The sequence below is a fragment of the Chroicocephalus ridibundus genome, chromosome Z, assembly GCF_963924245.1.
Source record: "Chroicocephalus ridibundus chromosome Z, bChrRid1.1, whole genome shotgun sequence".
NCBI classification, from domain to species: domain Eukaryota; kingdom Metazoa; phylum Chordata; class Aves; order Charadriiformes; family Laridae; genus Chroicocephalus; species Chroicocephalus ridibundus.
Genome location: NC_086316.1, coordinates 86,831,837 through 86,846,061, shown reverse-complemented (window position 1 = coordinate 86,846,061; position 14,225 = coordinate 86,831,837). Strand labels below are relative to the sequence as shown.

Here is a 14,225-nt window from a genome sequence, read left to right as displayed (position 1 = left end):
GAGCATCAGAGCTCTCCTTGTGTGAGAAGGGTCCTGTGCGTAACCAGTTCAAACACGTAACGCAATACCATGTAATGGAAAAAGCCCTGCACTACGAAGCCACTAGAGCACCCTCATCTTTACCAATTTGTGGCACGCCTTTTCTCCTTTTAGGTTGTCATGTATTTGGGCTGCAGGTTTGTCGTGGCAAGAACTATCTCCTAGTGTTTCCTAAAATGCTGTTTTCTACTCACAGTGTAGCTCCAGTCTCAGAGACACCAGTAACACAAATAGTAACGTCAGCAGTCGGGAATAAAAGAACTATGCTTTCTATGCAGTAATGAAGCTATATTTATAGGTTATTAGCAGTCTTATCACTGCATATACAGGTCAAGAATAGCTTTTCCCCCTTATGAAAAACTCCAGAATTTATAATTCTTAGGGATTTGATGGCATATTTTATAACCTTAGTGGTAAAAGCAGTGTTAGATGCTTAATGTAGATGATTTGACTGCTTCACTGTAATCTTTTCCAGTTTTGTTAAAGAAAAGGGTTTTAATGAGCACAAAGCACAAATTAATAATGCTAACAGGTGACATTTAGTAGGGAAGCAGAAAATTAAATGAGATGGGAAAAGAAAAAGGGCACATGCCAGAGTTTTAGCTTTCAGATTCTGTGCTATATGACAGGATATTGGAGAAACATAGTGAAATGAAGGGTTTTGTAACAACACAATCCGATTAACTTGCTTTTAGTGTAAAAGTGCCAGTAATCTTTGGACCTAACTTCAGGTGCTGTACAAGAATGGGAGAGCATGGCTGCGTGTTGATCTCAGCTGGCTACACCGCACTTGGATGTACTGATACAGTCTCACTTTTTGTCCTTATAAAGACCTTAGCAGGAAGATAACTGGGGAAGTTCTGGGGTGAATCACCATCTGGCGGATCACTAAACGTCAGACAAAACCAGGATCTATTGAAGTCAAAAGAAACGTTTCCACTGACTTCTGCAGGATCAGGGTAGCATCTGCAGCGTTATGTGTCTGTCTGTTCTTTGTTCATGCAGACATCCTGCGCAGTGGGGCCCAACGGTGCCAGGATTGTTGCTACTGATAGACTTCCTGTAATATTTGGAAAAATACACCCCCAATTACAGCTATTCCATTCTCTTCGAGTCCCTGTGGCTAGGGCTTTTCCATGGTGCTCTCAACCTTTGTGTTACCTTCTGCCTTTCGTCTATTTAGAAAACCAAAGCAGGGGCTGCTTTTCATTTGGTCTTGATAGTGCTTGGGTTTTGGTGAAAAGTCTCTCACCTGGGACTTGTACAGGCACACATTATAAAGACAACAGAAGTACTAGTAGTAGTAGTAGTAGTAGTAGTTCACGGTGTGCCCGTAATAGTAGAACAAGCTTTGGAGGAAATATGTGTGCAAACTCCATATGCCATTCTGAAAACATGGATGTGCATTCTAAATCTACAGAAGGTATCTGACAATTTGCTTAATCATAAAAAGGGGGAAAATACCCTAAATTTAAAAGAAAAACAACAAAACACAAAATACCACATGCCATCCAAAAACAGCAGAGAAAGACTAAAATGTGCAGCTTCTACTCACAGAGGAAACACCACTTACTTGATATTTCTGGGGGTGTGTTTCTGGGAAAAAAGCTGTTTTCCTCAAAACGGCCATCTGGGATTGTAAGTGGAGTCCTGCCCACTACACGTGGAGCGGAGCCGCCGGTAAGAGTCTAAAACAGCATTGCAACATTCATTACTGTTGCAGACTGGTTTGGGTCAAATTCTTTGAAATTAAATGCCAAATTATTTGGAAATTCCTGAAAAAAAAAAGGAACTGGTTTGTTTAAATGTTAGTAAAGGTGACACAAGGACAAATAATGCAATACAGATTGCACATTCATCTGGGGGCCAAATTCTACCCTGAAAATAAGTAGATATGACCCCAAGCAAAATTATCTCACTTTGAACTTGGCACTGCTCAGAGCAGAGGACTGAATTCTGTGACCTCCAACGGTCCCTTCCAACCTAAATTATTCTGTGTTTCTGTGATTCCATTTTATGTGCATAGCTCCGCTTGACTAAGGTGTCGTTATACAAAGAATGAAATTTGATCCATACAAAAGTTCTTTCCTGTCATTTTTCTAACATAAAATGTGGGGGATATAAAGACTGAAACAGAAATCTGAGGAAGGGAGTCTTTTCTATGTGGAAAGAGTGAAACAACTCCAAAACTGAAGGAATAATAACTTACCACAGAGGCAAAAATAGGGCTATTTTAGGAAGTTTTTCATGCTGGGAAGATTTAGCAAACAGTAAGAAGCTATGGTTTGGCTCTGCAATACCTTAATTATGAAATTCTTCTATTAAGAACAACAATTTTGGCAAAAAAGGGGTTAAGTATTCTGTGTATGAAGATCTCACTTGTGTATTAGGAGAATTGTTTTATTCTGTTTGGAAATGATATGGGCCTACAAAGGGTTTGTGAGCAGTATCAGTCCCTTTGGAAGAATAAACCTTTTTTGCAGCTGGTTAATTTTGATCATAAATACATCACGTGTTCAACAAAGCTCACTTAGAAAGCCTTTTAAAAGGGCTTAAAAACCACAATTGCTTTGTTTATTTAGAGAAGATTTCAAAAGCCAGTTGCACCATTCGGTTCAAACTGAAGACTTTCAAATCGGGGTTCATTTACATGACCTGAAAGAGGCTCACCTCAATCAGTTCTTACTCTTCTTTTTCTCTACACTTAAAATCAGAATAGTCTGAACTTTATATGAAAGGAAGAACAACACAGAGACGGATCATGGTGTGCATGTAGAGTAAGTGGGGAAAAGCGCGTGGATTGGGAAGAGTTTCATCTTCCTCATTTGGATGGCCTGATAGCTCATGTTATCCAGCTAATTTCTCACAAACCTCAGGTTAAAGGTGGTTGCGGTTTTGAGGAGATGCGAAACTAGACCCTCAGTTGAGGAGGGAGGGAGAGCAAAAGATTCTGATCTGAAAAATCTGATGCTATAAGGTGCAGAGGTCTAAGAAGGAACTGCTGAGGCTCCAGGCCAGGGAGACCCCAATTCTGCAATCCTCTGGAACCCTGCTGTTTAACGATTTTCCTTCCCCAGATTCCAGCCTCAGAACTTGACTGTTGCACTAATGGCCATTCACATACGAGAATTTGAGTTGTATCTTTATGTCTTTACTCCAGCTCTATCTTTAATGAGCATATAATCAATACTCTTAAACTGATCTGGGGTTGGCTATTTCATCTATGGAAAAATCCTGTTACAATCCACCAGCTGTGGGCATGGCTGGCTTGGTGTAAACCTTGCAGACAAATCTGGGTCAAAGATTTAGGCTGGATCTTTGTATGGAGAAAACTGACACGTATCCAACAACGTAACTGCATTCATCCCCTTGCTACGACCTATCAATTTCAGTGAATCTATGCTGGTTTACGTCAGTTTAGGACATGACCATATGATTTTTGAGAGGAAATTGCTACAGGAATTCTTGGGCTCAAAGTGGGCAAAGCTGGTATTTATCTGTTTATCCCAGGTTACTGCAGTATTCAAGGGGTATCAGCCTTCACAGACATTCAAGGAAGCACATTTACCAGCACTAATACCACAACATAATAGACAAAGATGAGGCATACGTAGTGCTAGGACGATGTAGAGCACAGAAGGAAGATGCTGTGACCCTTGTAAGTCAATGGCTAGTGGTTAAAGATTACCTGTTCTGGTCATTCTGACTACTAGATAGAGAAAGATTAACTTAGAGCAGTATAAAGTAGAGCAAAGGTATTTAACCTGGAAACCATGATCTCTTCTGATTTCTGCTGGGGCTCAGTAAACGAAATTGATTTGAGTTTCCCAATCGTCAAACTCATTACATCAGTTCTCGATCATCCTGGCATTCCCCATAACGATTCACCATCTGACACATCTGACACAAAGAATTCAGGTTGAGGATTACCTTCAGATTAAGGGTGTAAAGTCTGATTAACAATGTACCGTCCCTGAAATTTCTGTTTCCCCAGCAGAACAGTTGTGGATAGAATTTAAGCCCCTTTGATGTAAGCAGATGGCTAACAGATAAACTTATGTTTATTTACCGGTCCCTAGGGGGGAACTCCCCACCCCCCAGGAAAACTACTCCCTCTGCAAACACCGTTATTCGGCTCCTTAGCACCAAGTCTCCTGCCCAGCTCGGCTCTCCTGCTTCCATTAGCCTGAGAAATTAACTGTCCATCAGCGGTTATCGAAGGCACAGAACTTCCTTTTTCCTGTCAACTGCTGCTGCAGCCTACACATTTCAGGCAAAGCATTAATCCTATAAATCCCAAACCACAGCAAAATAAACTGCTTAGTAATGGACATTCACAAAGAACATAAGATTTTTGTCACTTGCTTTCCTTCCTACGTTTTACTGGGAGGTGGACAGGCCGCCCTCTCCCATCCAGCCAGCAGCAAGGGGCACGGCCGTAAACCTGCCCGGCCCCGCATGATGGACAGTATTTTCCTGAATTTGGGTCAGTATCAGTTCACTATGCTGCTCTATAGTGACGTCTTTTTGTCTGGCAGCCATTACATGTATGGAATTTAGTCATAAGTGCCATAAGTGGTTCTGTGATCAGAGAAACGTGTGCCACCACCTCTCTGTCCGTGACTGCAGCCCCTCCATACCACATCAGGTACTGACATGCTACACACGTGGGATACGGAACGGTTAATCTTAGAACAGTAAATAAAGGATAGTCATTCCAAGACTGTTGCCCTAAACCATTTTGGAGTCCAAATTCCAGTGGGATTATTATCTCCGGGAATTGCCATCATAGTAAATCAAACCTTTGCTCAGCAGTGGCCTGTGCCACCCACCTCAGAAAAGACAAACCCCCCACCCTCAGCATTTGCCGCCTTCTCGGCTCTACAGATTAATTTACTGTCTTAACTCTTTGCCTACCACGTACCAGCATGGTCGCTCTGCACCGAGCACAGAAGGTGTGCAGAGCTGCGCCTGAGGGTTTTCCACACACAGCAGCCATAACTCAAGGTGAGCATCCACCACCTTTTCTGTAACGCCACCTGAGCTGCAGGTAAAACAGAGTAGACAAAGCGCAACATGAAGGTCTTTGTGCACAGGAGGATAAGCAACTTTATTAATTTTTCATATTTGCAAGTGAAAAAGCCGTTGAAATCCTCTTCTCAGAACTTGAAGAGATTTTGGTGTCCCGGAAGCTGTTAATCAGCAGCCTAACCACCTCAGAAAAGATATGGAGCGCCACATGCTCGTGGGGCAGAGGCCCCACACTTTGCTCCATGAAGGGCAGGGTCACCTCAGCCAGGAGCCCCTCGCCTCAGGGACAGGGGTGGGTCAGGGCAGGTGGGGCAGCAGAACCTTCTGGAAGGGGCAGGGCTGAGGAGGCCAGCTCCCCTGGGCGCCATCTTGCCACAGGCAGTTTGGGCCCGCTGGCACCGCTGGCCGTGCGTGCTGGGAGGAGAGGCCGCCGTGAGGCGCCAGCCTGGGCTGGGCACCCGGAACCAAAATGTCTCCTTCTGGCAAGAAAGGTCTGTGGGGATGAAGCATTGCACAGGTGAATTCAACTCCAGCGGCCAACACTGAAGCAGGTAGTGAAAAGCTAACTGTGGTAGATAGAAAGCATTGGAAGTAGGGTGGAAAGGGTACTCAGTACTTTTTGCTTGCTGTAGCCAACTATAATTAATCATTATTTATTTAAACTTCTCAGGCATTGGTGAAGTTCATTCTAGATGCAAGGAGTCACAATGTGCCCTTCCCCTGCCTCCCCTTTGCTTCAGGCGAAACATTTCAGCTTGCACAATTAAAAGGATTCATTATAGACTTTCATACACTTTTAATCATTTTTGCTCTTTTGATAAAAAATTCAGACTTAGAAATTGGTTTGGCCTCTTGAAAAATCATGAAGACAAAGTTTTTATAATTTCATGTTGCAGCTTTAACCTATTCTTGCTCTGCCAGTTTGACCTGGCTCTGGCCAAATGGTGACTGGAAAAACCCCCTGCGGCTGGCCTGTCTGCTAAAAGTGCATGAAGTAAAAGCCAAGAAGTAGCCAAGATAAAGCTATTTAAATACAGTTTGGTAGGGTGGGTTGTTTTTTTTTCCTTTTCTATAGTCTTCTGACCTATTCCTCCAATTAAACAGAAAAATAAGGTGGCTATAATATCAATGTTTTGAAGACAGAGTACTGATAAAATAAAATTTAAAAAAAGTCATTATTTACTTTATGTGACGTTGCAGACACTTTCCTTGCTAAATGTAAACTTTACGCAGATATCATATTTAGTCTAATCAGATAATTTACTAGCCTGTGCAGCATGAAATTGAATTTCACGTGGTTAGTCCAGTCCTGGATGCCACAGCTCTGCTGAACTGAAGTATTTTTCACAAAAGCATGATTTCAAGACCTCAGAGGAAATAAATCTGCTCTTTCTTTTTCTAGTCTGTCTCTATGGATAATTGCTGTCCTATCAACAGAAGGTGTCTGTCGGGGAGGGTATGGGCTTCTCAAGTGCAGCTGCTCTTTATTTGCTTAGATTAATGCAGGTGCTGAGTGTGAGGCATTGCGAGTTCTCGTTTTTTGCTAAAAGAGATTTCTACAGTGAAAAGAGAAAGGACTAAAGCAGGGAGAAAAGGCAGGTAGCTGGTCCTGTAAAAGAGCTCTCTCCCTCTTTCAACAAGAAAAGTTTATTTGTTAATGCCATGGAAAGAATATTGTTTCAGTAAGCAGAAGCTGGTTTTCAGTTGGAAGCCTGAATGGCTCTAGCGTTCCATGTTGCAGATAACTTGCACATAGAAACAACAGGTGAGTGAAAATTAGATCTTGAGCTCAAGATAAAATGAAGTAGTGGCAATTTCTGGCCTAGCACTGAGAATTGTGATGTTATTTAAGAAAAGTATTGAAAGAGGAATTATTAATCTACTTTACAGGCTGTAGAAACGGGGTTTGAGTGTTACACAGCTGTTTAGACCAATAGGCAATTAGGGAGTCTTCATTGAGATCAGGTGTGAGGGTGGTTCTGGGATCTTTCTAGAGACTTTTGAATCTGTAAGGTGAGACTCGGTGTGGCCAGGTCTTCAGAATAGTCTCTGTTAAACTGGAGCAGCTTACTTGTTGCACTGAGTATTGAATTTACTGATAGTAACAGCTCTGGAGGTCTTGAGGCCGCTCTCCTGGACTGACTTCGCTGGAGTGAGGAATCTGACAACCAACAGGTAAGTAGACTTTTCATCTTTGGTTGTAATGGGATGAATCTGAGGTTCTGGTACTCGCCAATTGAAATAGGAGGTGTTGTTCCCTTGATATGTGTTAAATTTGATGCCCTTTATAGAATGGATGTTTACGGGAAATTAGGAAACTTGTCGTGTGTGTCCCCCTTCCCCCCAGCCTTCATGCTATCTCTGTGTAGTTAATGGAATCGGAGGTGGCCTTGTGTTCTGGCCTCCGGGTAGTGTGATAGCGTACAGATGCCGCCACTTCTGTGGGGTTTGTGCCCTGAGCGGGAGGGAGGCTAGCATCCGCAGCGATGGGAGAACTTAACTGTATGTGAAACAGGAACGTTGACACTGGAGTTCCGGTAGCTGAGACAAGAGTTTCTGTGGTTGCTTGTGAGTCCTCCTTGACTGGAGACCTTCCATTTAAAGGCTGGAGGGTAGCTACAGAATGCCAGATCTCATGCAGGTGTCAAGGGATCCCTAGTCAAAACATGGTCTGGTATGTTGTGAAGCTGAGGAAGAGGCTCGATTTAGCAGAGTTTTGCTGAGGAGTTGTTCAGCCCATACAGTGTTTGGAAGACCAGTATTTAGGGGTGCGTCACTCTTATGGAGGCAGAGCAGAGCCGTAACAAATGGCAGGGCCCACTTGAAGTCCTGAAGTACATCATGGTACGTTGTGGATCATGAGACTTGTCTAGCAGGGCAGTGTTGAAGGCGTAATGGTTAACTCATGGGCTTGTTATCCTGTCCAGTAGGCAGTGGATGGTAGTATATATAAACACTTTTTTGTTGTAATGCCCTACAACTCTGGAATTTTTAAATTTTTTTCTAAGTGAGTATTCTCACCAAAGCTTCAGGGAATGCTTTTGCTGGTGTTTGAGAATAAAGAATATCCTATCCTCTACCTCACTGTGAAATATCTGCCATGAGAATAAAAACATTCAGTAATATAGTTGTTCCTTGTCTGTATTCTTTTAATACACTATTGATATGTGACTGTGCAAATGTGGGCTTGTTTTCAAAAGCAGCTTGAGCTCAGTGTAAAAAGGAAGAGTTTCTCGTTGTCTCATTGGGTGGGGAGGGCGAGATAAGTGATTGAATGCATGAGCTCTTTAAGAAAAACACCTAACTTTTTTTTAAGCTATTAGGAATTGGATGCAAATAATAGGAATTAGCTGTGTATATAATCACGTACCAATCCAGATCACCAGATCTTGAAATCTATTGCCATGAGCTCGCTGGTTTTCCAGGTTATGCAATGTTTTGCTCAGTGTACAGTTAAAAGGAAAATGATTTTGAGACTTCCTTTTTTCTGTGCTTCACTTCTTAATATCTCATTTCATTGGTATTAGTGTTCGAAAGAGGAATTAGGTTGCCGGTCGAACTAATTTTTTTTTTGTTTTCTGAAATGGAGACATGAAGATCCACTTGTGAAAGAGTGTTGGTTTTTTGTTTTTTGTTTTTTTTTTTTAAAAATGAAAAAACCAAAGTGGGGGAGGAGGGAGGAAAGTTCTGCTTGGTTTGCCACAAATGCCTACTTTAAATATCTATGTCTTGAAAACATTTTTATTTGGAGATACTGCAAAGATGTTTCAGTAACTTTTTTGGACCGAGGTGTCTGCTGTATTAGCCTATAATAGTCCCTATAGGGATTATATTTCATAGCCACCGTATAGCCCCCAAAATGCACTATGACACCCCTCTTCTCCTGAATCATTGATATCATTTGCTGTTGTTGCTCAGATCACAAAGCTACAATTTTCTCTATATCATGTGAACTTCTTTAAATATATGTTTAGTCTCAGAGGAGTCTTCAGCTGAAGAAGCCTGGTTTTTCTGGGTTGGTTTTTTATTTATTTTTATTTTGAAAGCTAATACTTTCTACTGGCATTAAAATCAAACAATGCTTTCCAACCTCTTGTAATTTTTCTTTTGTATTCAAAATATCAATTCAACACGTGCGATTCTTTGTTTTAGTAATCTCAGTGAATTAATTTTTATTTTTATTAAATAGAAGATAGGCTTGAGTTCACATAAAGATCAAGTAAAAACTAGATATTTTCATGTCCATGTGAAGACCCTTAAGCTATGCAATCTGCAGGCACTTCAACATTATTTACTTTCAAGGGATTCAGAGATCATTCTTTTCTGCTTACCAATTAAAAGGAAAATTAATTTTATGCTTGTAGGATAAATTCTGTATGAAATGAAATTTAGAACTCACCTGCTGTTCCTAGAATTCTCCTGAAAACTTGTTTTTCTTCTGAGGAAGTTTATTATGACTGGAAAAACCAAAACACAGCATATACAAATCTTAATCTTTATCCCCAGTGGAAAGTGGGTCATTTCCTCCAGATATTAGCTGATGTTTTTCCAACATGCATTAGAACGTTATCCTACTGTCTATGCTACGCAGCTGCCGTTAACACCGTGTGGTAGGAACGGCGCTGTACAAAGGTGGCATAGACTGCGTGTGCTGCTCGGGGTCAGAACGGAGCCTTTCCCTGCAGTCTGGCTTTGTTAAAGATTACTCAGTCTGAAACGTATCAAGCGCAGGCCTTCTCTTAGATTTGATTATTGCTGCGGGTATTATTTCTCTGGGACTCGCCAGTCTGGACCTTTGTTTACCCTTGTGACGGGGCTTCATTTCTCAGAGTGGCATTTGGCAAGGTCTGTTCCCTAGAAAAATTCATAGCAGTTTGGACACCCGTCATCAGGTTTGGTCACTGGGAGCCCGTTCTTGCGTCCCAGCTCTTTGAGGCTGTTAGGTTTTACGAGCGCAGTGCTGCTCTTCGGTGCCTCTGGGATACAAGAGGTTGTAATTGCGCTGCTCGGGTCTCTCAGCAGACTGACAATGTGCTGACTGAGGTGTGCTCTAGTTCTGTGCAGTCGCCGATGCGGTGGAGAGCAACGTACATTTTTAGTGTTGTGAAATATGCCTTCTGGTGGGGAAAATGCGCGTGTGTTTCCAGTATGACCGGTGAATTAAGGTATGATATTCTCATGGATAGCTGCTTGGAGCTATTTCACATACGTGAACTTGAGAATGTTAAATATTAATCACTCTTATCAGCCCTCTGTAAGCAGTAAGTCAGTGCTGGGTTTTAACCAGGTAAATGAACAAACGCTCTGGGGTGATTCATGAAGCTAAGTGGTTTGTGTAGCAAGATTTAGTTTGTTTCACAATTCGTAAATGCTAGTGGAACGTAAAGTTCCATTTTAATTTAGGAGTGGTGAGTAACTCAACCAGATGCAAGTACTATACTGCTGTACAAGCAAGTCTGGGAAATTCCTGAAGTTTGCAAAGATAACTTCTTGGCAGGAATGCTCAGGGAGCCAAGTAGGAGAGAGGCTCTCCTAGACTTGTTTGTGACAAGGAAAGGACTTGTGGGAGGTGTGATGGCAGGTGGCTGTCTTGGCCGCAGTGATCGTGAAATGGTAGAGCTTAAAATTCTTGATATAATAAGAAAAAAGGTCATCAGAGTGGCTACGCTGGACTTCAAGAGAGCAAACTTTAAGCTACCCAGGGAGCTAGTTAGCAATGTCCCCTGAGAAACTGTGTTTGAGGGCTTAGGGAATCCATGAGTGTTGGTCAGATTTGAAGAACCACTTTATTTTAAGAATCTTGCACAGGAGCAGGCAATCCCACTGTGTCAAAATTTAAACAAATGGGGCAGACAACCAGCTTGGCTGAACAGGGAACTCCTTGTATGATCTCTGGAAGCTAGGTCAGGCTTTGCAGGACAATTACAGAGCTATGGTTTGCCGTGGTGTTCCTCAGGGCTCAATTTTAGGGCCAATGCTACTCAACATTTTTATCAATGATCCGGATGCAGGAGCTGAATGCACCTTTAATAAGTTTGCTGACAACACTAAACTGGGAGGTGCTATTGACTCAAGGGACAAGGGGCCTTGCAGAGGGCTCTAGATAGATTGAGGCATTGGGAATCATCACCAACATGAAATTGAACAAGTCCAAATGCCGGATTCTGCACCTGGGACAAAGTAACACTGGACACGAGTATAAACTGGGAGAGGAGTGACTGGGGAGCAGCCCTGCAGAACGGGATCTGGGGGTGCTGCTTGATGGTGGGCTTGATAGGAGTCAGCAGCGTGCCCTGGCAGCCAAGAGGGCAAACCGCATCCTGTTGAAGCAATGAGAAAAGAGCATCGCTCCATCGGCTGGTAGGATTACCGAGCATTAGCTGCACAGTAAGATCGTGTGTTCTGAGGATAATTCAGGTTGGAAGGGCTGTCAGGAAGTCTCTAGTCCAACCTCCTGCTCAAAACAGAGTTAGCTGTAGGGTTGGACTGAGCTGGCCAGGGCTTTATCCAGCTGGACCTTGAAATCCATCCAAGATGGGGACTGCACAAACTCTCTGGGCGATGTGTTCCCAGCTTGAAGAGATGTGATCCTGTAGATCAGCTGTGTAACTACCAGTTACCAAACAAAATAACGTCAGATAAACAACTGCTCTTTGACCTGAAATATTCCCTAGGAAATTGGTAATGCAGTTTCCTATATTTTGACCTACGCACAAACTGTCAGTGCTTTCTTTCAACTTAAGTATGTCAGACAGTTTCAGGTGAGCTGCATCGTCAAAGAACAACCTACTGAAATCAAGGGATGCTTTCTACCGAATGTAGTGGGTGCAGAGACCTCTCTTCCGGAAGTCTGCAAGAAGTAATGGACAGCGGCTAAAAGGCCTGGGTGACCAGGAATTGCATACTTTGTTCCACAAGATTATCAGTTTTGTGGGCAGGTAGTGCTGGCCAACGTGTTCCGTTCGTTTAGTGAATGAAACCAGAATATCTGGAGTGTGTGCAGTGAAAATGATGGTTTCTTCCATAAGGTTTTTACAGTCTCAGTAAAAGATGAATGAGAACTTGATGAAAAAGCACAGGGAAACAGTGAGATTTGCATTCTTTTAAATACACTAGCATCTGCCATGGTATGTTACGGGGTTTGGTTTGTGTTTTTTTTTCTTCTGTGTGTGTCATTTGCTTATTTTTGTGGCCTCATGAAGAAAGAGGCAATACAGAGGCTTCTGAAGGCTGCTAATACATCAGTACTCTCAAAACCCACTATCTGTTCTATCAGGTGTGAAAGAATGAAAGCACTTTGTTACATGTTGAATTGTTTACGGTGATGGCTCCTTTTCCAAGTGGTAGGCAGAGCTGACGCTGAGTGTCAAACGTGAGCGGGTAGTAGTGTGAGGCCAGGCACAGGGGCTTTGAGAAGGGGTGGAGTCCATACTTGGCCTTGAGAAGATTTTACAAAGAGCAAGATGATGCCATCAAAGCAGCAGCAGGTGAGAAACAGTTGAAACACCATTCAGCATCATTTTTTTTTTTTGTGATTTTACTTCTTAAGCCTGCTGTTTAGGAGGTTCCTTGGCACCACTGCAGTATGTGTGGTGATACTGCTTTATTGGGGCCATAAAGAGGAAATGTCAAATAGCATAATTGTTAGTAAAAACTGATTAAAAGGAAGATCAGAAATATTAATTAGGATATCACACACTCAATTTTCTGAAGTTACTTTGAGGCTTATTTCAAAATCTGAAAAATATTGACTGATAAGTGACTTATTTGTATTTTTGCAGTTAATGTCTGGAAAGGCATAAAGAGGGGGGAAAGTTCTGCTCTTACAGCTTCTCTCAGCTCTATCTCAGACTGTGTTGTATGTATACCCACAATAGCAAAATAGTCCGGAGGGCAGCACGTCTGCTTTCTAGGACAGACTGCAAGGACTTTCAAACTTGAATGGTTTGTTATTTGTAAAATGAAAGTCTTGGGCTGTCCAGGCCTTTTTCTCAAACCCATCTGCACTGCTGGGAGTTTACAGGAGTTCTTTGGGAGTAACGCATCTCACACAGCACTGGGTGCCGAAGAAGCGCTCAGGAAATGTAACAGGGAAGTACCAGAGGCTCTGGGTCAGGGCCTGGAGCATGGAGAGAATAGTAACAAACTGTTGTCACCTTGGTTGTGACAGAAATTGGTGAATATTCTGGGGAAAACCCCCATGGCAGAAGAATTCCTGATGCTTTCCCTAGGGCCTGCGTCTTTTTTTAATTCTTGAAAGCTGGCACGAATATTGCAGTTTGAATTAAAATAAAGAAAAATGTTGTCTTTAAGTGTTATTTAAGATTATTATAGTTTTTGTTTTATTTGCATGAAGTTTCTGAGGTTTGGTGGTTTGTTTTTTGTTTTTTTTTTTTTAATCCAGCTTTCAAATAGTGTGGTTGGGAGCATGAGGAGAGCAGGAGGAGACTGGGCCCAGGCTAGCGAAGGGTGCTACGTATTGCTCCTTGGAGTTCTCTTGTCCACTGCCTGATGAAGTGATTGGTATTGGAAGTGATGGGTATTGGATTAAGTCCTTAATTTTTAATAAAAATAAACATTGTCTCTCTGTTTCTTTAATTCAGCAGTTTTAAGGATGAATTTCTCAATCCAGAGGACCTTGTGTTCCACGCATAACCATTTTAACAAGTTCACTTGATTGGCCTGTTAAAACTGGTGGTATGACAGTTTAGATTGAAAGACTTTTCAGCTTCCTAGCTATACCTTATGAATGAATCTACGTACATAAAAATGCAGTTACAAATTAAATAGAAGCTTCTTAGGTGTCATGTCTGACAGATGAAGCGTAGAAGTTAGTGAGGAAAGAAGAACTATGATACTGGGAAAGAGTTGGAATGCTTTTGTTTGGAAAAACTCATGCATCCCAAATCTGAAGGATGCCAGAGGAGGATTCAGAGAAGGGAAACCTGCTTGATATGGACCTTTTTGTATTTGCAAGAAATATTACAAATTCCTAAAGAACTGAGGCTGATGGGGCATGAAAGGGGAAGTCTTCATATAACCAAAAGTCAAGCCGTAGGAGAGAAAACAAAATGGAGGCAGCAGCTGCCAGTTTTGTCTCTAGGAGTTTCTCGAGAATCTATAGTGGGCTTTTCAGTGTATTTTAGGATATAACT

At 42.1% G+C, this 14,225-nt stretch overlaps 1 protein-coding gene across 1 annotated transcript in view; it reads left to right on the top strand.

Moving 5' to 3' along the window:
• Positions 1–14,225, top strand: part of ALPK2 (alpha kinase 2) — a 77,708-nt gene that overhangs the window by 53,502 nt on the left and 9,981 nt on the right. The gene's annotated exons all lie outside the window — the stretch shown is intronic.